This window comes from Phocoena phocoena, chromosome 21 (genome assembly GCF_963924675.1).
Source record: "Phocoena phocoena chromosome 21, mPhoPho1.1, whole genome shotgun sequence".
Classification (NCBI taxonomy): Eukaryota; Metazoa; Chordata; class Mammalia; order Artiodactyla; family Phocoenidae; genus Phocoena; species Phocoena phocoena.
In genome coordinates this window covers 32,933,034-32,958,441 of record NC_089239.1, presented here as the reverse complement: position 1 = coordinate 32,958,441, position 25,408 = coordinate 32,933,034, and positions in this window count along the sequence as shown.

The window sequence follows — 25,408 nt, the reverse complement described above, 5'->3', positions numbered from 1 at the left end:
CTTACTGTTATTCTTTGTCTTTCTGATGAATTTTAGAGTGTCCAAGTTTATCTAGCAAGATCTTAAGCTCAACTCTGTCCAAAATATTATTTTTTTTAATATTTGTGTGAACGGGGGTCATCTAAGTGCAGTTCCATATGCCAGTAATTGGTTCCATCAATTTTGGTGTTTTAAATATGTGAAAGAGAAAATATTAGGGTGTGTGGACTAAGGGAGTGTTTTACAGTATAGTAAATCCAAACCCAGTGTCTAGTTCCTAGTATTTGAAAAATAGGACTATTTATTTTCTTTCTCAGCGTTATAAATATTGAGACAGCTATGTCTACTATGAGCTATGTCTACCCTTGTTCACAGTCACATTAAGGAATTCTTCTGAGGTAAATATTCTGCAATAACAGCATAGCTGTAAAGGGTTTTCAAAGCTTTTATTAACTCAACAGAAGTATCTCTTAGTTTTTAACTAATTAAATCAAATGACTCCAGTTCAAAATTATAAGAAATGGCTAAATAAGTTGTCAATGTAGAAATTTGAATGCAATAGAAATATATTTAATATCATTAAGAAATCTTTACACTACATATTTTTAAATGTATCATGTTGAATATTATCCCAGTTTTTGGAGGAAGGGTTGATCTCAATATTTCAATAGTGGTTAACAGCAGATAGTGGAATTATAAGCACTTTAAAATTTTTTGTTTGCCTTATTTATCTTTTGCTCATTTTCTACAGTTACTCAGTAAATAAAATTTAAATTTTACACACGATTTTCTGTAAAACTTTTGACTACGCCAGGATAGCAGTGTAGTACCCTGTAAACTCAAGGTTTCTTAATGACTTAATTTATGTAGTAAGAAAATTTGGTCACATTAATATCTAGGGTAAGGGATAAAGGGAGAAGAAATGAACACACTCAATATAAAAGATATATCTGAAAATTGATCACAGTGTAGATAATTGCTACAACAACAGCAGAGTACATTAATGAAACTAATGAAAAGCAAAGATATAGAACTATACTCCAAGTCTATAAATTCTATACGTACATATGTGCTACATCTTCTTTATCCATTCATCTGTTGATGGACATTTAGGCTGCTTCCATGCCTTGCTATTGTAAACAGCACTGCAATGAGCACTAGAGTACATGACTGTTTTCAAATTATGGTTTTCTCCAGATACATGCCTAGGAGTGGGATTGCAGAACCATATGGTAGCTCTATTTTTAGTTTTTAAAGGAACCTCCATACTGTTCTCCAGAGTCGCTGTACCAATTTACATTCCCACCAACAGTGTAGGAGCATTCCCTTTTCTCCACACCCTCTCCAGCATTTATTATTTGTAGACTTTTTGATGATGGCTGTTCTGACTGGTGTGAGGTGATACCTCATTGTAGTTTTGATTTGCATTTCTCTGACAGTTAGTGATGCTGAGCATCTTTTCATGTGCCTTTTGGCCATCTGCGTGTCTTCTTTGGAGAAATGTCTAGTTAATTCTTCTGCCCATTTTTTTTTTTTTTTTTTTTTTTTTTTTTGGTAGTACGCGGGCCTCTCACTGTTGTGGCCTCTCCCGTTGCGGAGCACAGGCTCCGGACGCGCAGGCTCAGCAGCCATGGCTCACAGGCCCAGCCGCTCCCCGGCATGTGGGATCTTCCCGGACCGGGGCACGAACCCGCGTACCCTGCATCAGCAGGCGGACTCTCAACCACTGCGCCACCAGGGAAGCCCTTCTGCCCATTTTTTGATTGGGTTGTTTGTTGTTTAGATATTGAGTCATATGAGCTGTTCTTATATTTTGGAGATTAATCTCTTCTCAATCGCATCATTTCCAAATATTTTCTCCCATTCTGTATGTTGTGTTTTTCAAATCTTAATTTCTACCAGGTAAAAAATAGTGATCTTTTAGTACATAATGCTATTTGACATTGAAAATACTAACAATCTACCAAAACAAATTCTCTGGACGGTTTCCATGAATTCACGTTTATGGATTTGGTATTGAAGAGTAAGATAACAATTGTGAAATATATTTTATTGTGAAAAAGAAATCAAATGAAGCAAATATATGACTGCACAGCAGCTTTGCCTCTTTTTCTTTTTTAGTAATGTTAGCAAATAATAATGGTTTTATATAACACTTATGTATGCCTGCAGGCAATATTGAGACAGTTCTTCAATTAGCTTAATAGATGTATTCCAGAAAAGAAAAAGTGAGGTTTTTTTTCTTTTTTTTAAATTAAAGGTAGAAAAGCCACAGCAGAATTGGGAAAAGAAAACATTGATGGTGGGCTACAGATGTTATTTCAAGGACAATATTGGAGTGGTTATTTCAAAGGGTATCATCCTGTTAAGAGCTGAACTCTTGAAATTTTCTACTTTTCTAAGATCACTTTGAAATGGAAATGATAAGAACCTTTAATGTCTTGCCCAAATAGTAAGGTGTGCAGAAATCAGATGGCAAGAGATAAGAGGCATTGGAAACAAAACTGGGATGAGCAAGTATAGCATGCACAGTCCCAGTAGAATAATGAGAAGATAGAATGGCTAGGGATTTCAAATGGAGATATCAAGGTAGTTAGAGATACCCTTCTTTATGTGTTATCTTCTTGTAGCGGCTGCATAAATTTTTATTCTGTCTGGATCAAAATTTATATGTACATTGCTGTTTTGCTCTAGAAATATCCCGAGATTTTCTACTTGATATTGTTTCCTCTATTAACCGAAGTATAAATTATTTTAATATTATACAGCATTGGTTATACTATATATTACAACAATTCCTGTATGAAAAAGTAAGGTGAAAACTGTTGAAGTCTACACTTAGATTCTATGTTAACTGTAAAGTACCAGAAAAGAAAAAAGAAAGAAAGGAAGCAATATATTTAAAGGTATGCTCAGGAAAGCTGCACAGATAGAGCAAATTGAGGTATGGTATTGAGTATATCATCCCGAACTCATTCTGTACGAACACTGAAACTCCAGAAAAGCTTGATCTATTTTTTTTAGCTTCTGTTTACCAGAGAGCTTGTACAGGGGACTTCCTACAATATTGATACTTATCTTTTTTTGTTATCTGGAGAGAGCAATTTTAAAAAGAGTAAATGGAGTAGCCACTGTGTATGGATGAGGAAACTGATAGCTCAGCATTGGACATCTGAGACTGGCAGGGGGCTTCTGCTGAATACAGATTCATCAGTTTTCCTTTTTTCCAGAAGGACTCTACTCCATTTACTCTGTCAAAATTCTTGTTTCCAGGCCACGTAGGTGCATGCTGCATGTGAAGAAAAATCACACTGCTGTTCTGTGCGTGTCTGTGATTGTTCCTTAGTCAGACAAGAGTTTCAGAAGACAGATAATCTGGTCTTCACTTAGATTACAAAAATAAGTAAATAAACCAAAAAACAAATAGAAAAATTAAGTTTATATAAGTTTGTAAAAATAACTTACTTAATCTATATCAACTTTCTTCTATGTGTAAGCTTTTCCTCTGCAACATATAAGCACATATTTATTAACTGGCCATTTCTTGCAAAATGTAAACGATCTTTTAAAAAAATTCCAACTGAGAGAATGCTGATTTTTTTAACATCTGCCATTTAACAACGTCTTTAAAATAATTAACTTGTAACTCTGTTTTAACTTATTAAAAGCAGCTCATTGAAAGATGAGTTTGCAAACTGAAGCTTATTCGTTCATTTGTCAGGATACTATTAGACTTAAAAAAAACCCTACAATTTCTAGTTTTCAACAATATAAACTTGAACATGAACAAAATGCCCATAATAAACTTATTTAAACTTCAAATTAAAAAATAATTATGTTTATTACAGAACTCTAATTCTATGTTGTATTATTTCTAAGTCATTGTGTTCATTCTAATTGGATTTTAGGGCACGTGATCAAAATATATATTTTCAAACTTCAGCTATAAGTATTCCTCTCATATGTAAACTATCTTCAGATAATTAAATTTTAAAACATTTTGAATATAAATGATATCAGTTTTCTGAATCTTACCAATGATCAAATATGAGTCCTAAGGACATAAAATTAAGAATGTTGGACTGATTGATAATGTAGGCACTTATTTAATGTGAATAGAATTTAATGTGAGGAAATGTGAAGCAAAGGTTTCAGAAAAGATCACAGATGAAGATACCAATTAATTCGTTGCAAATACTGCTGGTTTTTTGTTTTTTTTTTTTTAAATAACGTGGGCAATGGTTTTCCCTAACTTTACCAATTATTGTGACAAATAACCTTCTTTGTCATGATGTTGCCAAATTCAACCTTGGTTTATAAATAAAACTATTTTTATCTCTGCATGGCAAAGCTCTATTAAACTGAAATTTCATCGGGGCATAAAGCAGCGTGTCATCTTTATTTAAATGACAACTCCTGGGTACATTTCTTTTAAAATGAAGCAGTGATATCGAGTTAAGAAATCATAAAATGTTTAGAAAGGCTTGATAAAATCATTAGGTAGTTATCATATTGATATATCGGTAACTCACAAATTACAAATTTGTGATTATAAGTAAGGAAGATCTGATACAAATGGTTAGAAATGGACCTTTGAAATCATGAAGAAAACTTATGATAGCTATATTTATATTTACACACCTTATACATTATCAGTTTAGTATGATTGGTGGTTAAAAATCAAAACTCACTATTCTTCAGGTCAATGAAACATGTAATTCAGTAGTCCACCTAGTAGGTAACAATATAAATGAAATAAATATTTACTATTTTATAGTAGCATTCTTTGTTAATTACTTTTGGTATATGCCCATGAAAATAAGTGTTCCCAGGCCTTCAAATCCATAGCACTCTGTACATTTTATCTAAATCTTTATTCCTCTAAAGTTGTATGTGAAGTATTTAGGAAATTTAGTTAAATCTTTTGGCTGTTTAGGTATAGTAAGTTGAGTTATTACTTCAAGAAAGATTTTGAGGACCTGGAAAATACAGTCTTTTTCAAAGAATCAGACTTGCAGGAAACTTTCTTACTGTTCATTGTGAGGAAGTGACAATTTACCGGATTGTCATTTTCTGTTCTTAAGGAGGAAGGCAGTTTGATGAACATGCATGTGGCTGAATGGTCACAAGAACAAATTAAGTCACATTTTCCTTAGACAGTTTTGTAAATTATTCTGTACCAAGAGGTAATAGGATCATAGTTTCTTGGGGATTTAATCTTGACAGAATAAAAGCAACTGCTCATTTTTATTAAAAATTCAAGGAACTGTGGCTACACTTAGAAAATATCATTCAAATACTCCATTCACTTCCCTCCAACGTAACTCAGGTGTTCTTCTGCATCTTCTGTGGCAGTCCTTCTCAAACTTTAAGGAGAAAACAAATCACCTGAGGGTCCTATTAAAACGCAAATCTGATTTGGTGGGATTAGGTTAGAAGCCCAGGCTGCATTTCTAGCCAACTCCCAGGTAACGCTTTATGGGGAAAGAGAGAGCGAGCGAGCGAGCGAGCACACGTATGTGTTGGGAATAATAACAGAAAGTGTGGTGAGTTTGTGTGTGTGTGTGTGTGTGTGTGTGTGTGTGTGTAAAGTGTGGGTAAGACCAAGAAAGGTAGGGAGGTAAAGAGACAAACAGAAGAGAGCGAAAAGAAGATAATCATCAGAATAATTCTGAATTATTCACTTAAGTAGCTAATGTCAGGAATTAGCATTCGCCCCGTCTTGTCCTCCAGGACCACAAACCATTGTGCCTCTGCTGCTTGCGTTTTCTAATTGGATGGAAACCTGATTTGCACTGCCTTTGCCCTTGCCCTAAATGACATGGAGCAGCTGTGTAATAGTGGACTTTTATTTTTTCCCTGAAAGTCAGGGTATGGGCCAAGGAGATAGTTTTGGTGTTGTCTTCATCAGTTTTGTCAGATTCCACCCAAGTCAAGTTCTTAGTGTCTATTATAGATTTTTTGTGTTTCTTTTTTAAAGAGAGTCATCAGCATTCCTGTTTAGATAAAAGAATACGTTTTACAATTATCACATATTATTAGTATGATTCTCTTAATTTTTTCGTATCAGACCCCCAGTATACAATGCCACAGAGCAAGATATACTACTACGTGTTTTATTAATCCTGAGAAAATATGCATTACTTGATTCATGCCTGAAGTCTATTATTTCACTTGTTAAAAAAGTCAGCAATAGAGAATAATCCTCCAGACTAGCTTGATTTACAATGACATGGGGTGATTTGTTGAAAGATGATTGGACTAGTTGTACCTACAAGATGATCTAAACCTGAGACTGTATTTTGGGTTGGTTCCCAGACCATCTCTATGTGGCAAACAAAATTTTATCTAGGATGTTGTTAATATATTTTCCACTTTAGTCATTTATAGAAAATTCTTCTTTGTAACTTTGGGATCTTTTCCTATGAATGATCATTTTTTATATAAGTGTATTCCTCTTAAGATCCAATTTTGTAACTCCCTTATTCAAGACCAATAGGAATGAAGATGGGAAGCCTTAGCTCTTGTTCTCAGAACACCATCCCCTCCTGGTTTCCATGCTGCTCTTATTAGGAAAGGGAGGATTCACAGCATTGTCCCTGCTCCTGGAAATTTTCCTCTTTCGTATCAACATATTCTAATGCTAAAAATTTTAACAAAATACTTTCAAGAGACCAGGACTAATCTCACCATGCTTTTTTGCATGTTTATATCAATAACCGCAAAAAAGCCCCAGACACCAGGCTTTTTCTCAAATCGCAGCTTTTCATGTCCTTACAGATGCCATCCCCATATAGCACTAACACATACCCACATTTTATTAATATTTCACTCCCAGTATGGAAACCTTTCCACTGAACTTTCTGGAATTCACCTTTAGTAAATCTCTTTTATTATTATTCCTTCCATGTTCTTGCCCTGACTGAAACCAGACTCTTACTTAAAGAATGTTGCTTCTGGACCTGTAGTTATCTCAAGTTGTGGTAGTTTCTCTTCAGTTCTCTACAAATCACTGAGTATGGAGATGGGTAGGTATGTACTCCTTATTCCTCATTACAAATTACACACCATTTTCTCTCTGTGCTACTTAAAATCCTCCAGATTTCAAGCCCATGTTATCAGATACAACCCACTTTAACTCCTCAGATCAAGAATCCATAGATCCTGGTGCCATGTCTTAATGCACCTTGAATTTATTAGCTCTGGGTTATGGTCACTTTCTTTTACACTAGTCCTGTCTTGAAAGTTCCGGATTTCTGATGGTTCAAAAAAATGTCATTGAAGAGAGGAAGAAAATGGCTTGTTTGTATCTAGGAAACTTAAAGATCTCCATCATGTCAATATGAAAAAGACAGGTTAATGGAAACAGAAGGAATCTAAATGGTCAAGAAAAAAATATATATATATACTAGTTCTCACTTCATTAGTAATCAAGGGATTGCAAAAAGCCACAAAGACTACATACCCAAAATGCACAAACATTTTTGTCAAAAAGATGAACAAATCTAGTGTGTTTGGTAATACCAAATGATGGTGAGAATGTAGAGCAAAGGGACGTTTAATATCCTGCTGGTGGCATTGTATTTCAAAAGCATTTGTATTTTCTAACAAATATGAACATCCTGCAGCCTATTACTCATAGATTGTGTTTCTTAGTATTTAACCTGCAGAAATGTATAACAACTTTGCTTATAATTGCACTAACCAGGAAGTAAATGAAAGCTCATCACCATGTCATTGTGGCATATTTAGGCAGTGGAATCTCATTTCAATGAAGATTTCTTGTTCTCTACATACAAGAACATAAGTATATTTTAACAGTTGTTAAGTGCAGTAAGTCAGACACCAAATATGTATTCTGATGCCTCCATTTATATAATGTTCAAACAGAGCAATCTAAACTATATTTTAAAGTATGTATTTTTAGATCATAAAGTATAGTGGAAAATATTGAATCAATTATTGTGAGCGTCAGAGTAGTGATTCCCTCTAAGAGAGAATAATGGCATTTTGATTGGCAAGGAGTATGCGGAAGCTTTAAGGGACTGGGAATTTTTCATGTCCATGAAATATGTGGTGCAAAATTACACAGACATTTGCTTTAAAATATTTTCTATTCAAGTGGCATGTATGTTACTAAATATGCAGTTTATTTCAAAATATAAAAGGTTTGTATAAAATTTCCTTGAACCCTGCAATAGTTTTCCATTGCTGCTGTAACAAATTGCCACAAATACAGAGGCTTAAAACAATACAAATTTATTATCTACCTATTATTTGTAGTTCTGAACATCAGAGGCCTGAAATCAGTTGAGCTTCCTGCATTCCTTTTTTTTTTGTCCGCACCATGTGGCTGGCGGGATCTTAGTTCCCTGATTAGGGATCGAACCTGTGTCTCTGCATTGGGAGCATGGAGTCTTAACAATTGGGCCACCAGGGAAGTCCCTGCACTCCCTATCTGATCCTGGTCTTCCTCCTACAAGGACCTTGTGATTGCATTAGACCCACCTGGATAATCCAGGATAATCTCCCCTTGTCAATCTCCTTATTTTAATCGCATCTGCAAAGTCCCTTTGCCCTGTAAGGTAACATAATCGCCTAGGTTTTGGGGAATAGAGTGCTCATATCTTTTAGAGGCAGTTATTCTGCCTCTAACGTGTCAAAATTTCCTTTTAGCTACTGACACATTTCTATACTCACTGGTACAGCAAAACCTGTCAAAATATGTTAGGATCAAGATCTCCAAATCTCCTTTCCCATTTATTCCAATTCATTCGTGCTTTTCTTTCCAATATTCTACCAAAAAAAAAAAAAAAAAAAAACCACCCCAAACAAAAACCCTCTTGTTAATCATTTTGATACCCAATCCTCTGATTAATTCTCTTTCTTCATCATAATCAGTAGCCGGACATGTTCAGCCTCTGTATTTCTTGAAATACTTTTTGTTTGCTTATTTCTAATACAGTGCAGTCCTGCTTATCTTCCTACAATTGACTGCTTCATTTCAGTCTCCTCTGATGATTCCTTCTCTGTGTGTTACAGTGGTCTAGAGTTAAGTCCTCAGATGACTTCTCTTTTTTTTAAAATTTTTATTGGAGTATAATTGCTTTATAATGGTGTGTTAGTTTCTGCTTTATAACAAAATGAATCAGTTATGCATATACATATATCCCCATATCTCTTCCCTCTTGCGTCTCCCTCCCTCCCACCCTCCCTATCCCACCCTTCTAGCTGGTCACAGAGCACCGAGCTGATCTCCTTGTGCTATGCGACTGCTTCCCACTAGCTATTTTACATCTGGTAGTGTATATATGTCCATATATACACTACCACTTTGTCACTTTGTCTCAGCTTACCCTTCCCCCTCCCTGTGTCCTCAAGTCCATTCTCTAGTAGGTCGGTGTCTTTATACCCATCTTGCCCCCAGGTTCTTCATGACCTTTTTTTTTTTTTTTTTTAAGATTCCATATATATATGTGTTAGCATACGTTATTTGTTTTTCTCTTTCTGACTTTTCCTCTGTATGACTGACTCTAGGTCCATCCACCTCACTAAAAATTACTCAATTTCGTTTCCTTTTATGGCTGAGTAATATTCCATTGTATATACGTGCCACATCTTTTTTATCCATTCATCTGTCGATGGACACTTAGGTTGCTTCCATGTCCTGGCTATTGTAAACAGAGCTGCAGTGAACATTGTGGTACATGACTCTTTTTGAATTATGGTTTTCTCAGGGTATATGCCCAGTAGTGGGATTTCTGGGTCGTATGGTAGTTCTATTTTTAGTTTTTTAAGGAACCTTCATACTGTTCTCCATAGTGGCCGTATCAATTTACATTCCCACCGACAGTGCAAGAGGGTTCCCTTTTCTCCACGTTCTCTCCAGCATTTATTGTTTGTAGATTTTTTGATGATGGCCGTTCTGACCGGTGTGAGATGATATCACATTGTAGTTTTGATTTGCATTTCTCTAATGATTAATGATGTTGAGCATCCTTTCATGTGTTTGTTGGCAATCTGTATATCTTCTTTGGAGAAAGGTCTGTTTAGATCTTCTGCCCATTTTTGGATTGGGTTGTTTGTTTTTCTCATATTGAGCTGCATGAGGTGATTGTAAATTTTGGAGATTAATCCTTAGTCAGTTGCTTTGTTTGCAAATATTTTCTCCCATTCTGAGGGTTGTCTTTTCGTCTTGTTTATGGTTTCCTTTGCTGTGCAAAAGCTTCTAAGTTTCATTAGGTCTCATTTGTTTATTTTTGTTTTTATTACCATTTCTCTAGGAGGTGGGTCAAAAAGGATCTTGCTGTGATTTATGTCATAGAATCTTCTGCCTATGTTTTCCTCTAAGAGTTAGATACTGTCTGGCCTTACATTTAAGTCTTTAATCCATTTGGAGTTTATTTTTGTGTATGGTGTTAGGGAGTATTCTAATTTCATTCTTTTACATGTAGCTGTCCAGTGTTCCCAGCACCACTTATTGAAGAGGCTGTCTTTTCTCCATTGTATATTCTTGCCTCCTTTATCAAAGATAAGATGACCATATGTGTGTGGGTTTATCTCTGGGATTTCTATCCTGTTCCATTGATCTATCTTTCTGTTTTTGTGCCAGTACCATACTGTCTTGATTACTGTAGCTTTGTTGTATAGTCCGAAACAAGGGGGCCTAATTCCTCCAGCTCCATTTTTCTTTCTCAAGGTTGCTTTGGCTATTTGGGGTCTTTTGTGTTTCCATACAAATTATGAAATTTTTTGTTCCAGTTCTGTGAAATATGCCAGTGGTAGTTTGATAGCGATTGCATTGAATCTGTAGATTGCTTTGGGTAGTAGAGTCATTTTCACAATGTTGATTCTTCCAATCCAAGAACATAATATATCTCTCCATCTATTTGTATCATCTTTATTTGCTTTCATCAGTGTCTTATAATGTTCTGCATACAGGTCTTTTGTCTCCTTAGGTAGGTTTATTCCTCTGTATTTTATTCTTTTTGTTGCAGTGGTAAATGGGAGTGTTTTCTTAATCTCACTTTCAGATTTTTCATCATTATTGCATAGGAATGCAAGAGATTTCTGTGCATTACTTTTGTATCCTGCTACTTTACCAAGTTCATTGATTAGCTCTAGTAGGTTTCTGGTAGCATCTTTAGGATTCTCTATGTATAGTATCATGTCATCTACAAACAGTGACAGCTTTACTTATTCTTTTCTGATTTGGATTCCTTTGATTTCTTTTTCTTCTCTGATTGCTATGGCTATAACTTCCAAAACTATGTTAAATAATAGTGGTGAGAATGGGCAACCTTGTCTTGTTCCTGATCTTAGTGGAAATGGTTTCAGTTTTTTACCATTGAGGTAGATACTGGCTGTGGGTTTGTCATATATGGCCTTTATTATGTTGAGGAAGCTTCCCTGTATGCCTACATTCTGGAGGGTTTTTATCATAAATGGGTGTTGAATTTTGTCAAAAGCTTTCTGTGCATCGGTTGAGCTGATCATATGGTTTTTCTCCTTCAATTTGTTAATATGGTGTATCACATTGATTGATTTGTGTATATTAAAGAATCCTTCTATTCCTGGGATAAACACCACTTGATCATGGTGTATGATCCTTTTAATGTACTGTTGGATTCTGTCTGCTAGTATTTTGTTGAGGATTTTTGCATCTATGTTCATCAGTGATATTGGCCTGTAGTTTTCTTTTTTTGTGACATCTTTGTCTGGTTTTGGTATCAGGGTGATGGTGGCCTCGTAGAATGCGTTGGGGAGTGTTCCTCCCTTTGCTGTGTTTTGGAAGAGTTTGAGAAAGATAGGTGTTAGCTCTTCTCTAAATGTTTGATAGATTTCGCCTGTGAAGCCCTCTGGTCCTGGGCTTTTGTTTGTTGGAAGATTTTTAATCACAGTTTCAATTTCAGTGCTTGTGATTGGTTTGTTCATACTTTCTATTTCTTCCTTGTTCAGTCGCAGAAGGGTGTGTCTTTCTAAGAATTGGTCCATTTCTTCCAGGTTGTCCATTTTATTGGCACAGAGTTGCTTGTAGTAATCTCTCATGATCCTTTGTAGTTTTGCAGTGTCAGTTGTTACTCCTCCTTTTTCATTTCTAATTGTATTGATTTGAGTCTTCTCCCTTTTTTTCTTGAGTCTGGCTAATGGTTTATCAATTTTGTTTATCTGCTAAAAGAACCAGCTTTTAGCTTTATTGATCTTTGCTATCGTTTCCTTCATTTCTTTTTCATTTCTTTCTGATCTGATCTTTATGATTTCTTTCCTTCTGCTAACTTTGGGTTTTTTTGTTCTTTTTTCTCTAAATGCTTTAGGTATAAGGTTAGGTTGTTTATTTGAGATGTTTCCTGTTTCTTAAGGTAGGATTGTATTGCTATAAACTTCCCTCTTAGAACTCCTTTTGCTGCATCCCATAGGTTTTGGGTCATCATGTTTTTACTGTCATTTGTTTCTAGGTGTTTTTTGATTAACTCTTTGATTTCTTCAGTGACCTTTTGGTTATTAAGAAGTGTATTGTTTAGCCTCCATGTGTTTGTATTTTTTACAGATTCTTTTTCCTGTATTTGATATCTAGTCTCATAACGTTGTGGTCAGAAAAGATACCTGATATGATTTCAATTTTCTTAAATTTAGCAAGGCTTTATTTGTGACCCAAGATATGATCTATCCTGGAGAATGTTCCATGAGCACTTGAGTAGAAAGTATATTCTGTTTTTTTTGGTTGGAATGTCCTATAAATATCAATTAAGTCCATCTTGTTTAATGTATCATTTAAAGCTTGTGTTTCCTTATTCATTTTCATTTTGGATGATCTGTCCATTGGTGACAGTGGTATGTTAAAGTCCCTTACTATGATTGTGTTACTGTCGATTTCCCCTTTTATGGCTGTTAGTATTTGACTTATGTATTGAGGTGCTTCTATGTTGGGTGCATAAATATTTACAATTGTAATGTCTTGTTCTTGGATTGATCCCTTGATCATTATGTAGTGTCCTTCTTTGTCTCTTGTAATAGTCTTTGTTTTAAACTGTATCTTGTCTGATATGAGAATTGCGACTCCAGCTTCCTTTTGATTTCCATTTGCATGGAATATGCATGGAATATCTTTTTCCATCCCCTCACTTTCAGTCTGTATGTGTCCGTAGCTCTGAAGTAGATCTCTTGTAGACAGTATCTATACGGGTCTTGTTTTGGTATCCATTCAGCCACTCTGTGTCTTTTGGGTGGAGCATTTCATCCAATTACATTTAGGTAATTATCAATATGTATGTTCCTATTACCATTTTCTTAATTGTTTGGGGTTTGTTATTGTAGGTCTTTTCCTTCTCTTGTGTTTGTGCCTAGAGAAGTTCCTTTAACATTTGTTGTAAAGGTAGTTTGGTGATGCTGAGCTCTCTTAGCTTTTGCTTGTCTGTAAAGCTTTTAATTTCTCTTTCAAATCTGAATGAGATCCTTGCTGGGTAGAGTAATCTTGGTTGTAGGTTTTTCCCTTTCATCACTTTAAATATGTCCTGCTACTCCCTTCTGGCTTGCAGAGTTTCTGCTGAAAGATCAGCTGTTAATGTTATGGGGATTCCCTTGTGTGTTATTTGTTGCTTTTCCCTTGCTGCTTTTAATATTTTTCTTTGTATTTAATTTTGGATAGTTTGATTAATATGTGTCTTGGCGTGTTTCTCCTTGGATTTATCCTTTATGGGACTCTCTGTGCTTCCTGGACTTGATTAACTATTTCCTTTCCCATATCAGGGAAGTTTTCAACTATAATCTCCTCAAATATTTTCTCATTCCTTTCTTTTTCTCTTCTTCTTCTGGGACCCCTATATTTCTAATGTTCGTGCATTTAATATTGTCCCAGAGGTCTCTGAGACTGTTCTCAATTCTTTTCATTCTTTTTTCTTTATTCTGCTCTGCAGTAGTTATTTCCCCTACTTTATCTTCCAGGTCACTTATCCGTTCTTCTGCCTCAGTTATTCTGCTATTGATCCCTTCTAGAGAATTTTGAATTTCATTTATTGTGTTGTTCATGATTGTTTGTTCGCTCTTTAGTTCTTCTCGGTCCTTGTTAACATTTCTTGTATTTTCTCCATTCTATTTCCAAGATTTTGGATCACCTTTACTATCATTATTCCGAATTTTTTTTCAGGTAGACTGCCTATTTCCTCTTCATTTGTTAGGTCTGGTGAGTTTCTACCTTGCTCCTTCATCTGCTGTGTGTTTCTCTGTCTTCTCATTTTGCTTAACTTACTGTGTTTGGGGTCTCCTTTCGCAGCCTGCATGTTTGTAGTTCTCATTGTTTTTGGTGTCTTTCCCTAGTGGCTAAGGTTGGTTCAGTGTGTTGTGTAGGCTTCCTGGTGGAGGGGACTAGTGCTGGTGTTCTGGTGGATGAGGCTGGATCTTGTCTTTCTGGTGGGCATGTCCACGTCTGGTGGTGTGTTTTGTAGTGTCTGTGACCTTATGATTTTAGGCAGCCTCTGTGCTATTGGGTGCTGTTTTGTCCCTGTCACGCTAGTTGTTTGGCATACGGTGTCTAGCACTGTAGCTTGCTGGTCGTTGAGTGGAGCTGGGTCTTGGTGTTGAGATGGAGATCTCTGGGAGATTTTTGCCATTTGATATTTCACGGAGCTGGGAGGTCTCTATTGGACCAGTGTCCTGAACTTGACTCTCCCACCTCAGAGGCACAGCCCTGACGCCTGGCTGGAGCACCAAGAGCCTGTCATCCACACGGCTCAGAATAAAAGGGAGAAAAAAAGAAAGAAAGAAAAAGGTAAAGTAAAATAAAATAAAATTTAAAAGTTAATAAAGAACAGAAAATAATTGTTAAAAACAAATTTTTAAAGTAATTAAAAAGAAAGAATGAAAGGAAGAAGAGAACAATCAAACCAAAAAACAAATGCACCAATGATAACAAGCTCTGAAAACTATACTAGAAAAAGAAACAAAAACAAAAAGCAGACAGAACCCTAGGACAAATGGTAAAAGCAAAGCTATACAGAGAAAATCACACACAGAAGCATACACATACACACTCACAAAAAGAGAAAAAGGGAAAACAGTATATATATCTTTGCTCCCAAAGTCCACCTCCTCAATTTGGGAAGATTCGTTGTCTATTCATGTATTCCACAGATGCAGGTACATCAAGTTGATTGTGGAGCTTTAATCTGCTGCTCCTGAGGCTGCTGGGAGAGATTTCCCTTTCTCTTCTTTGTTCGCACAGCTCCCGGGGCTCAGCTTTGGATCTGGCCCTGCCTCTGCGTGTAGGTCGCCGGAGGGCGTCTGTTCTTCACTCAGACAGGACGGGGTTAAAGGAGCCGCTGACTCGGGGGCTCTGGCTCCCTCAGGCCGGGGGGGAGGGAGGGGCACGGAGTGCAGGGTGGGCCTGCGTCGGCAGACGTGGGCGTGACGTTGCACCAGCCTGAGGCACGCTGTGTGTTCTCCCTTCTCCCGGGGAGGTTGTCCCTGGATCCCGGGACCCTGGCAGTGGCGGGCTGCACATGCTCCGGAAGGGGGTGTGGACGGTGACCTGTGCTCGCACACAGACTCCTTGGTGGCGGCAGCAGCAGCCTTAGCGTCTCATGCCCGTCTCTGGGGTCTGCACTGATCGCCGCGGCTCGCGCCCGTCTCTGGAGCTCCTTTAAACAGCGCTCTTAATCCCCTCTCCTCGCGCACCAGGAAACAGAGGGAAGAAAATGTCTCTTGCCTCTTCGGCAGCTCCAGACTTTTCTCCGTACTCCCTCCCCAGTAGCCGTGGTGCACTAACCGCTGCAGGCTGTGTTCACGCCGCCAACCGCAGTCCTCTCCCTGTGCTCCGACCGAAGCCCGAGCCTCAGCTCCCAGCCCCGCCCGCCCCGGCGGGGGAGCAGACAAGCCTCTTGGGCTGGTGAGTGCCGGTCGGCACCGATCCTCTGTGCGGGAATCTCCCCGCTTTGCCCTCCGCACCCCTGTGACTGCGCTCTCCTCCGCGGCTCCGAAGCTTCCCCCCTCCGCAGCCCGCAGTCTCCGCCCGCGAAGGGGCTTCTAGTGTGTGGAAACCTTTCCTCCTTCACGGCTCCCTGGCAGTGGTGCAGGTCCTGTCCCTATTCTTTTCTCTCTGTTTTTCCTTTTTTCTTTTGCCCTATCCAGGTACGTGGGGAGTTTCTTGCCTTTTGGGAGGTGTGAGGTCTTCTGCCAGCGTTCAGTAGCAGGTTTTTCTGTAGAAGCTGTTCCACATGTAGATGTATTTCTGATGTATTTATAGGGAGGAAGGTGATCTCCACGTCTTACTCTTCCGCCATGTTGAAGATCCTCCTCTGACTTGTCTTTTCTATTTAAATAAAGTCCCTAGGTTTTTTTCTTCCAGTCTCATTTCTAGGCTGATGATTCCAAACTGTTTATCTCTTTTCGAGATTTCTCCTCTAAACCTAGCTGATTCATATTCAGCTGCCTACTGGGTTTTTTCTTACAAAACAAAGAGGTATTTGAAATAGACCTACCATGTCCAAATTGAATTCTCAATTTTGCCTACCCTCTGCAAACTTGTTCTGAGCCATTCCTTAAGTGACAACTCTATTCTTCAGTATTTCAACCCAGAAACCTTGTAATTACCCTTGATACCTGCTTTCACTCACACCTGACATCTATTCCTTATGAAATTTGTTTGCACTTCCTTTAATATATTTTCAGCATCTGATTCGTTTTCAGTACCTTAATTACTGATCCCCATTCACATTTCCAGGTTAGAGAGTACTACATTTATTCAGACAAGAAGTGGGTATGCTGTTTTTGTTTGTTTTCTTGTTTGCTTTTTCTTTTACCTTCCTATGGTCTGCTGGGAACACGGTATCCAGAATCATCCTTTCAAAAGCTGGAGTCGTGTATTCTTACTCTTCTCACAACTGTCCAGTGCCTTTCTCTGGCACTCCTGGTCACAGTCACACCCTTTGTAACAGACAGCAACATCCTGCATGGTCTGACCGTTTTTACCTCTTCAGTTTCATTTCCTTCTACTTTCTCCAGTTTCCTCGTTACATTACTGTTCTCACACTGTCTGCCTTGCTGCTGTTCACAGTCAAGCATGTTCCTCCCTGAAGATATCTGTTCGTAAGTTTTCCCTAGTGGAAAGCTCATTCCCCCCCATCTGTAAGGTATTCCCCAGCTATTTTCTTATCTTTGCTTAAGTGCCACCCAATTAGGCATTCCTTGAATACTACCACTACTACTGATGATGATAATAAATAGTTTACCTGCTCAGTCCCCATTAATTTTGTTTTCAGAGCATTTTTATCATTTAACATGATATTTCTTTATTGACTTATTTAAATGTGTTATCTTTTTACGCTGATAAGGCTCTATTACTGATAAGTGCAGGAACTTTGTTTTGTTCACTGTTGTATCTCCAGTGCCTAAAACATTGTAGGTGCTCAATAACTACTTGTGGAGTACGCAAGTAATTGACTAAATAAACATTAATTCTATATACTTTATGCCAAATAGATTGTTTCCCCACAATTAACAATGGTTAAGATAACAGAAGTACCTGGACTTGTCTAACACTATGTAGTGACCGCACCTGTTTCCTTTGTATCACAAAAGACAAGAGCTTACTGGAAAATAAGATCTCTGGTAGTGGAGGTAAATATTGAAGTATCAACTGGTCTTTTACCACGTTCCATGGCAGTGCATTGCTGGTGTTTTTGGTGTGGGAGATTTTATGGTGATATTGTACTTGGAATACAAGGTGTTACTAAAACAGAAATCTAGAAAATATTGCAGTTGGAAGTAGAGATTCTGTGACTGTATATCATCAAATAATGTGCACCTCTAAGACACCCTGAGGCATTTTGGTGGCCTGCAGCCACATTGCTGTTTGTATTTACAAGAAGAATTAAGGCACCAAAACTTACTACAAAGAGTGTTTACACATCCTTATTAATCCTATTCTCACATCAGTCAAAAAGGCCTTCTGAGAGCCTTAGAAATACTCATTCCATAACTATAATAATTAATATTCATATATTTTTCCTTAAGAATATTAATTTTGCAAATATATACACACACATATTTTAACTTCTGAAAAAGTGTAATGATGGCAAGTCTGTGAAAACATTATTATAAAGATTAGCAATTTAATAACATGCCTTATGGTGTTGCTTCAGATATATCACTAGTTTCCTCAACTTACTGATCACTTACATGAAAACTGTTCATATGTACCTTATTTCTGAAAAGCAGAGAGTATTACAAAATACAACAGTGCTATCAGTATTTTTATTTTATTTATTTTTATTTTTTTCAGTATTTTTAACTGTCAAGGTTGAATAAGAAACGAGAACGCATTGGATATGTTTCTGAGTGTGTGAAATGATAATTTTTTGCCATTAAAAACAATAATGTTACAACAATATCATTTGTCATCCTATAACCTTATCTACACTAGTTATATATTATTTACAAGACACTAAATCAATGTTTTCATGTAGCTAGGAAGTAAGTACAGCATTTCTACTTTAATTACATTGAGAAAAAGTATATATGCAAAAGGTAAATGCCATGAAATGAGATAACACTTTGAAAATATTTGGGAAAGATTTTTTTTTCTTAAATATCCATTGACTACAGACCCTTTTTTTTCCCCCCAAAAATTAAAATTTCAACCAGATTCCTTAAAGGAAGCATCATAATTCTGGCATAAATATTGGCCAGAAAAATAATTTTAAAATGAAAAAAGTATATATTGTTAAATTAACTTTAATACTTTCGGGAAAATTCTGCCATAGCATACTCACCTTCTACCCCCCAAAAAAGGCAAAAGTAAAAATCTGTGCATTTACAACAAAATACATATTACGTTTGGAAGTCCTATGGTTTTGATTCATCTCTTTAAAAAGTTAGGTGGGTAAAGACATGAGTTTTCCTAAAGTCTGTATGGAATTTTTATGTCAGCCATAGAAATATTTCTTATAAGTGGAATTTCTCAAGGTTTCCTTGAAACTCCCAGTTGTGAGTATGAGGGAATCAATTTCTACTTCAGTACATGCAGTATAATAATATTGAGTCTTAGAATAAAGGAAGAATGAAGATTTCAGTAAAGGAATAAAACAGGAGATGGATGAAAGAAAATGGCCTCTTGGTTTGCAACAGAAGAAAAAAAGTATTTTACAAGTGAGCTATGCTAAATCTTGTCTGAGAATTATCCTCCAAAAATAGTAAAGAGAAAGGAATATTTTCCAATAAGATTGGTAACAACTATATAAAATTATTGGCAATTTAAGTATGCATTTTAATGTATGTCATACTTTATAAAGTTTCAGAAATTTCTCAGGAGATGTCTCAAGACATATTAGAGTGTTTTTGCAATCATTCTTTCTCGAATTATACTCCATTTGGAATTATCTGCAAATTTATTTGCATAGCATAAACAAATTATGTAAATTTATAAATCTAATCCTGGTGGTTATCTTAATTCCTTTCCTAAAGGACATTTAATAAGAATGCAAAGCTCTGTATATTCTGGACTCAAGTCCTTTGTCAGACATATGCTTTGCAAATATTTTCTCCCAATGGGAAGCTTGTCTCTTTTTTTTCTTACTATTATTTTGATGGAGTCAGTTTGTCTTTTGCTTAAAAAAAAACCAAATTGTTCTTTTGATGTCAAGTCTAAGAACTCTTCAACCTAATCTTAGTTTATAAATATTTTCTCTGATTTTTTTTCCTCTAACAGTTTGATAATTTTACTTTCAACATTTATATCTTTATTGAGTTAACATATAGATACGGTATGATGCTTATGTTGATGTCTTTCTGTCTGTGCGAGTGTGTGTGTGTGTGTGTGTGTGTGTGTGGCCCGTTGTTGCGATACCATTTCTGAAAAACACTATCCTTCCACCATTAAATTCCTTTGGTATTTTTATTAACCAAATGCCATATTTGTGTGGACCTTTTTATAGACTCTGTATTCTGTTCCATTGATTTTTGTGTCTTTTCCCCATTACCACAATGTCTTGATTGTTGTTGCTTTAAGTCTTAATATGCAACTTCATTCTTTTTTCGCAAAATTGTTTTCAGTCTACTCCTTGCACCTCCATATATATGTTAGAATAAACTTATTTAAAAAACAAAAGAAAGTAAAAATGCTTGGCATGAGTCCAAATTTTATATTGTCTTACATTTTTTGATCCATTGGGAGGGAACTAACATCTCTACAATGATGTCTGCCAATGCAAGAACATAGTATGTCTCTCAACTTATTTAGATGTTTTATTTCCTTTATCAGCATTTTGTAGTTTTCAATATATAGATGTTGCAATCATATGCTAGATTTATACTTAATTATTTAATTTTTGCTGGGTCGAAAATAAATGGTATTTTTTAAAGTTTATATTCCCAATTGTGCATTGCTAATATATAGAAATAAATTTGATTTTTGTGTGTTGACTGTGTATCTTGAAACCTTGCTAAACTCATTTATTAGTTCTGAGAGCTTTTATGTGGATTCTTTTGGATTTTCTACGTAGACAGTCATCTTGTCTATAATACAGGCTGTTTTATTTCTTTGTTCACGATCTGAATGCTTTTTATTTCTTTTTATTGCCTTGTTGCATATGCTAGGATTTTCATCACTATGTGTTGAATAGGAGTGGTAAGAGAGGATATCCTTGTTGTTTTTTTGTTTTTAATGAAAAATTATTTTCTTCCCATTAAATTTGATATTAGATGTACATGCAACTGTGCTTATTGTTTTTTCTTCTTTAAACCATTACTATGGTGGGTTACACTGATTATTTTTTCAAATATTGAGCAAGCTGTGTGTTCCTAAAATGTGTCCTACTTAGTTATGATATGCTGGTCCTTTTAGATATTTTTGAATTTAATTTTTTAACATTTGTTGAGGATTTTTGTGTGTGTCTAAATTCATGAGGGACATTGGTATGTAGTTTTTATTTTTGTTCCACCTTTGAGTTTAGTATTAAATTAGTCAGGGGGTATTCTTTTCCCTTCTGCTTTCTAAGCAGAGATTGTGTAGAATTGGACTTATTTCTTCTTAAAACAGGTAATGAGTTTCTAATCTAAATATTGTCCAGATATTTTTCTGCATATTTTTTACCTAGACATTTGGTTTACCTAATAGTTGTATTCAGATTGTCTGTTTCATCTATCGGGGTGAATTTTAATAGTACATATTTTCTATAGCAGTATATTTGCATTAGTGTCAAATAAATGCAGGGTCTCTAATGATACATCTTTTTCATTCCTGATTATTATAATTTGTGTCACTTTCTTCCTTTTTGCTTTATCAGTCTTGCTAACAAGTTTATAAATTTTTGATCTCTTCAAAGAAACATTTTGAGCTCATTGATTTTTTTGATTATTTTCAATTTCATTGACTTTCACTTTATCTTTTTCTTTTACTTGAAGTGTGATTGATTTACAACATCGTATTAGTTTCAGTGTACAGTATTGTGACTCAGCATTTTTATAGCTTATATTCCATGTAAAATCACCACAAAATAATGCCTATATTTCCCTGTGCTGGACCGTGCATCCCCATAGCCTATCCACTTTTTACACAGTAGTTTGTACCTCTCAAACCCCTAACCCTATGCCAATTCTCCCCACCTCCTTCTCCCTCTGGTAACCACCAGTCTGTTCTCTATACCCAGTGAGTCTATTTCTCTTTTGCTATATTTATTCATTTATTTTATTTTTTAGATTCCACATATAAGTGATAACAGACAGTATTTGTCTTCGTCTAACGTTTCAGTAAACATAATACCCTCCAAGTCCATCCATGTTGTTGCAAATGGCAGAATTTCATTCTTTTCTGTGACTAATATTCCATTTATAAAACAAATCTTTATCCGTTCATTTGTTGATGGACACTTAGATTGTTTCCATATCTTAGCTATTGTAAATAATACTGCTGTGAATGTTGGGGTGCATATATCTTTTCGAATTAATGTTTTCATTTTCTTCAGATATATGCCCAGGCATGGGATTGCTGGATCATATGGTATTTCTATTTTTAGGTTTTTCTGAGGAACCTCCATACTGTTTTCCTCAGTGGCTGCGCCAATTTCTGTTCCCATCAACAGTGGACTAGGGCTCCCTTTGCTCCACACGCTTTGCCAATATTTGTTATTTAGTCTTTTTGATTATTTTTAAAATTATAGTTGATTTACAATGCTGTGTTAGTTTCAGTTGTACAGCAAGTGATTCAGTTATATCTCTCTATATATACACACATATATATATTCTTTTTCAGATTCTTTTCCATTATAAGTTACCCCAAGATATTGAATATAGGTCCCTGTGCTATACAGTAGGTCCTTGTTGTATATCCATTTTATATATATTAGTGTGCATCCCAAACTCTTAAATTATCCCTCCCTCACCCCACTTTCCTCTTTGGTAACCACTTGTTTATTTTCTGTGTCTGTGAGTCTATTTCTGTTTTGTAAATAAATTCATTTGTATCATTTTTTTAGAATCCACATACAAGTGATATCATATATTATCATATATTTGTCTTTTCCTCTCTGACTTCACTTAGTGTGATAATACCTAGGTCCATCCATGTTGATGCAAATGGATTATCTCAGTCCTTTTTATGGCTGAGCAGTATTCCACTGTATATATGTTGCACATTTTCTTTATCCATTCATCTCTCGATGGACGTTTAGGTTGCTGCCGTGCGTTGACTATTGTAAATAGTGCTGCAGTGAACATTGGAGTGCATATATATCTTCTCAAATTGGAGTATTTGTTTTTTCTGGATATATGCCCAGGAGTGGGATTGCTGATTCATATCGTAACTCTATTTTTAGTTGTTGTTTTTTTTTAAGGAACACCCATACTGTTCTCCATAGTGGCTACACCAATTTACATTCCCACCAACAGTGCAGGAGGGTTCCCTTTTCTCCACTCCCTCTCCAGCATTTATTGTTTGTGGACTTTTTGATGATGCCCATTCTGACTGGTGTGAGGTGATTGTAGTTTTTTTTTTTTTAAACATCTTTATTGGAGTATAATTGCTTTAGATTGTTGTGTTAGTAGCTGCTGTATAACAAAGTGAATCAGCTATATGTATACATATATCCCCATATCCCCTCCCTTTTGTGTCTCCGTCCCACCCTCCCTATCCCACCCTTTTAGGTGGTCACAAAGTACTGAGCAGATCTCCCTGTGCTATGCGGCTGCTTCCCACGAGCTATCTGTTTTACATTTGGTAGTGTATATATGTCCACGCCACTCTCTCATTTCCACTCAGCTTACCCTTCCCCCTCCGCGTGTCCTCAAGTCCATTCTCTACGTCTAAGTCTTTATTCTTCTCCTTCCATTAGTTTCTTCAGAACCATTTTTTTTATATTCCATATATATGTGATAGCATATAGTATTTCTTTTCTCTTTCTGACTTACTTCACTCTGTATTACAGACCCTAGGTCCAACCATTTCACTACAGATAACTCAATTTTGTTTCTCTTTATGGCTGAGTAATATTCCATTGTATATATGTGCCATATCTTCTTTATCCATAAATCTGTCGATGGACACTTATGTTGCTTCCATGTCCTGGCTGTTGTAAATAGAGCTGCAATCAACATTGTGGTACCTGACTCTTTTTGAGTTATGATTTTTCTCAGGGTATATGCCCAGTAGTGGGATTGCTGGGTCATGTGGTAGTTCTGTGGAGTTTAAGGAAACTCCATACTGTTCTCCATAGCGACTCTATCAATTTACATTCCCACCAACAGTGCAAGAGGGTTCGCTTTCTTCCACACCCTCTCCAGCATTTATTATTTGTAGATATTTTGATGATGGCCATTCTGACCAGTATGAGGTGATACCTCTTTGTAATTTTGATTTGCATTTCTCTGATGATTAGTGATATTGATCATCCTTTCATGTGTTTGTTGGCAATCTGTATATCTTCTTTGGAGAAATGTCTGTTTTGGTCTTCTGCCCATTTTTGAATTGGATTGTTTGTCTTTTTGATATGGAACTGCATGAGCTGCTTGTATATTTTGGAGATTAATTCTTTGTCAGTTGCTTCATTTGCACATATTTTCTCCCATTCTGAGGGTTGTCTTTTCGTCATGTTTCTGGTTTCCTTTGTTGTGCAAAAACTTTTAAGTTTCATTAGATCCCATTTGTTTAGTTTTGTTTTTATTTCCATATCTCTAGGAGGTGGGTTAAAAAGGGTTTTGCTGTGATTTATGTCATAGAGGAGTGTTCTGCCTATGTTTTCCTCTAAGAGTTCTAGAATGTCTGGCCTTACAATTAAGTCTTTACTGCATTTGGGGTTTATTTTTGTGTATGGTGTTAGGGAGTGTATTAATTACATTCTTTTACATGTAGCTGTCCAGTTTTCTCAGCACCATTTATTGAAGAGGCTGGCTTTTCTCCATTGTATATTCTTGCTTCTTTTATCAAAAATTATGTGACCATATGTGTGTGGAATTTTCTCTGGGCTTTCTATCCTGTTCCATTGATCTATATTCCTGTTTTTGTGCCAGTACCAGACTCTCTTGATTACAGTCACTTTGTAGTATATTTTGAAGCAAGGGAGCCTGATTCCTCCACCTCCGTTTTTGTTTCTTAAGATTGCTTTGGCTAGTTGGGGTCTTTTGTGTTTCCATACAAATTGTGAAATTTTTTTCTAGTTCTGTGTAAAATGCCATTGGTAGTTCAATAGGGATTCCACTGAATCTGTAGTTTGCTTTGAGTAGTATAGTCATTTTCACAATGTTGATTCTTCCAATCCAAGAACATGGTATATCTCTCCATCTGTTTGTATCATCTTTAATTTCATTCATCATTGTCTTATAGTTTTCTGCATACAGGTTTTTTGTCTCCTTAGGTAGGTTTATTCCTAGGTATTTTATTCTTTTTGTTGCAATCATAAATGGGAGTGTTTCCTTAAATTCTCTTTCCGATTTTTCATCATTAGTGTATCGGAATGCAAGAGGTTTCTGTGCATTAATTTTGTCTCCTGCTACTCTACCAAATTCATTGATTAGCTCTAGTAGTTTTCTGGTAGCATCTTTAGGATTCTTTATGTATAGTCTCATGTCATCTGCAAACGCTGACAGTGTTACTTCTTTTCTGATTTGGATTCCTTTTATTTCTTTTTCTTCTCTGATTGCTGTGGCTAAAGCTTCCAAAACTTTGTTGAATAATAGGGGTGAGAGTGGGCAGCCTTGTCTTGTTCCTGATCTTAGTGGAAATGGTTTCAGTTTTTTACCATTGAGAGCGATGTTGGCTGTGGATTTGTCATATATGGCCTTTATTATTTTATGGTAAGTTCCCTCTATGTCTACTTTCTGGAGGGTTTTTATCATAAATGGGTGTTGACTTTTGTCAAAAGCTTTTACTGCGTCTATTGAGATTATCATTTGGTTTTTATCTTTCAATTTGTTAATATGGCGTATCACATTGTTTGATTTGCATATA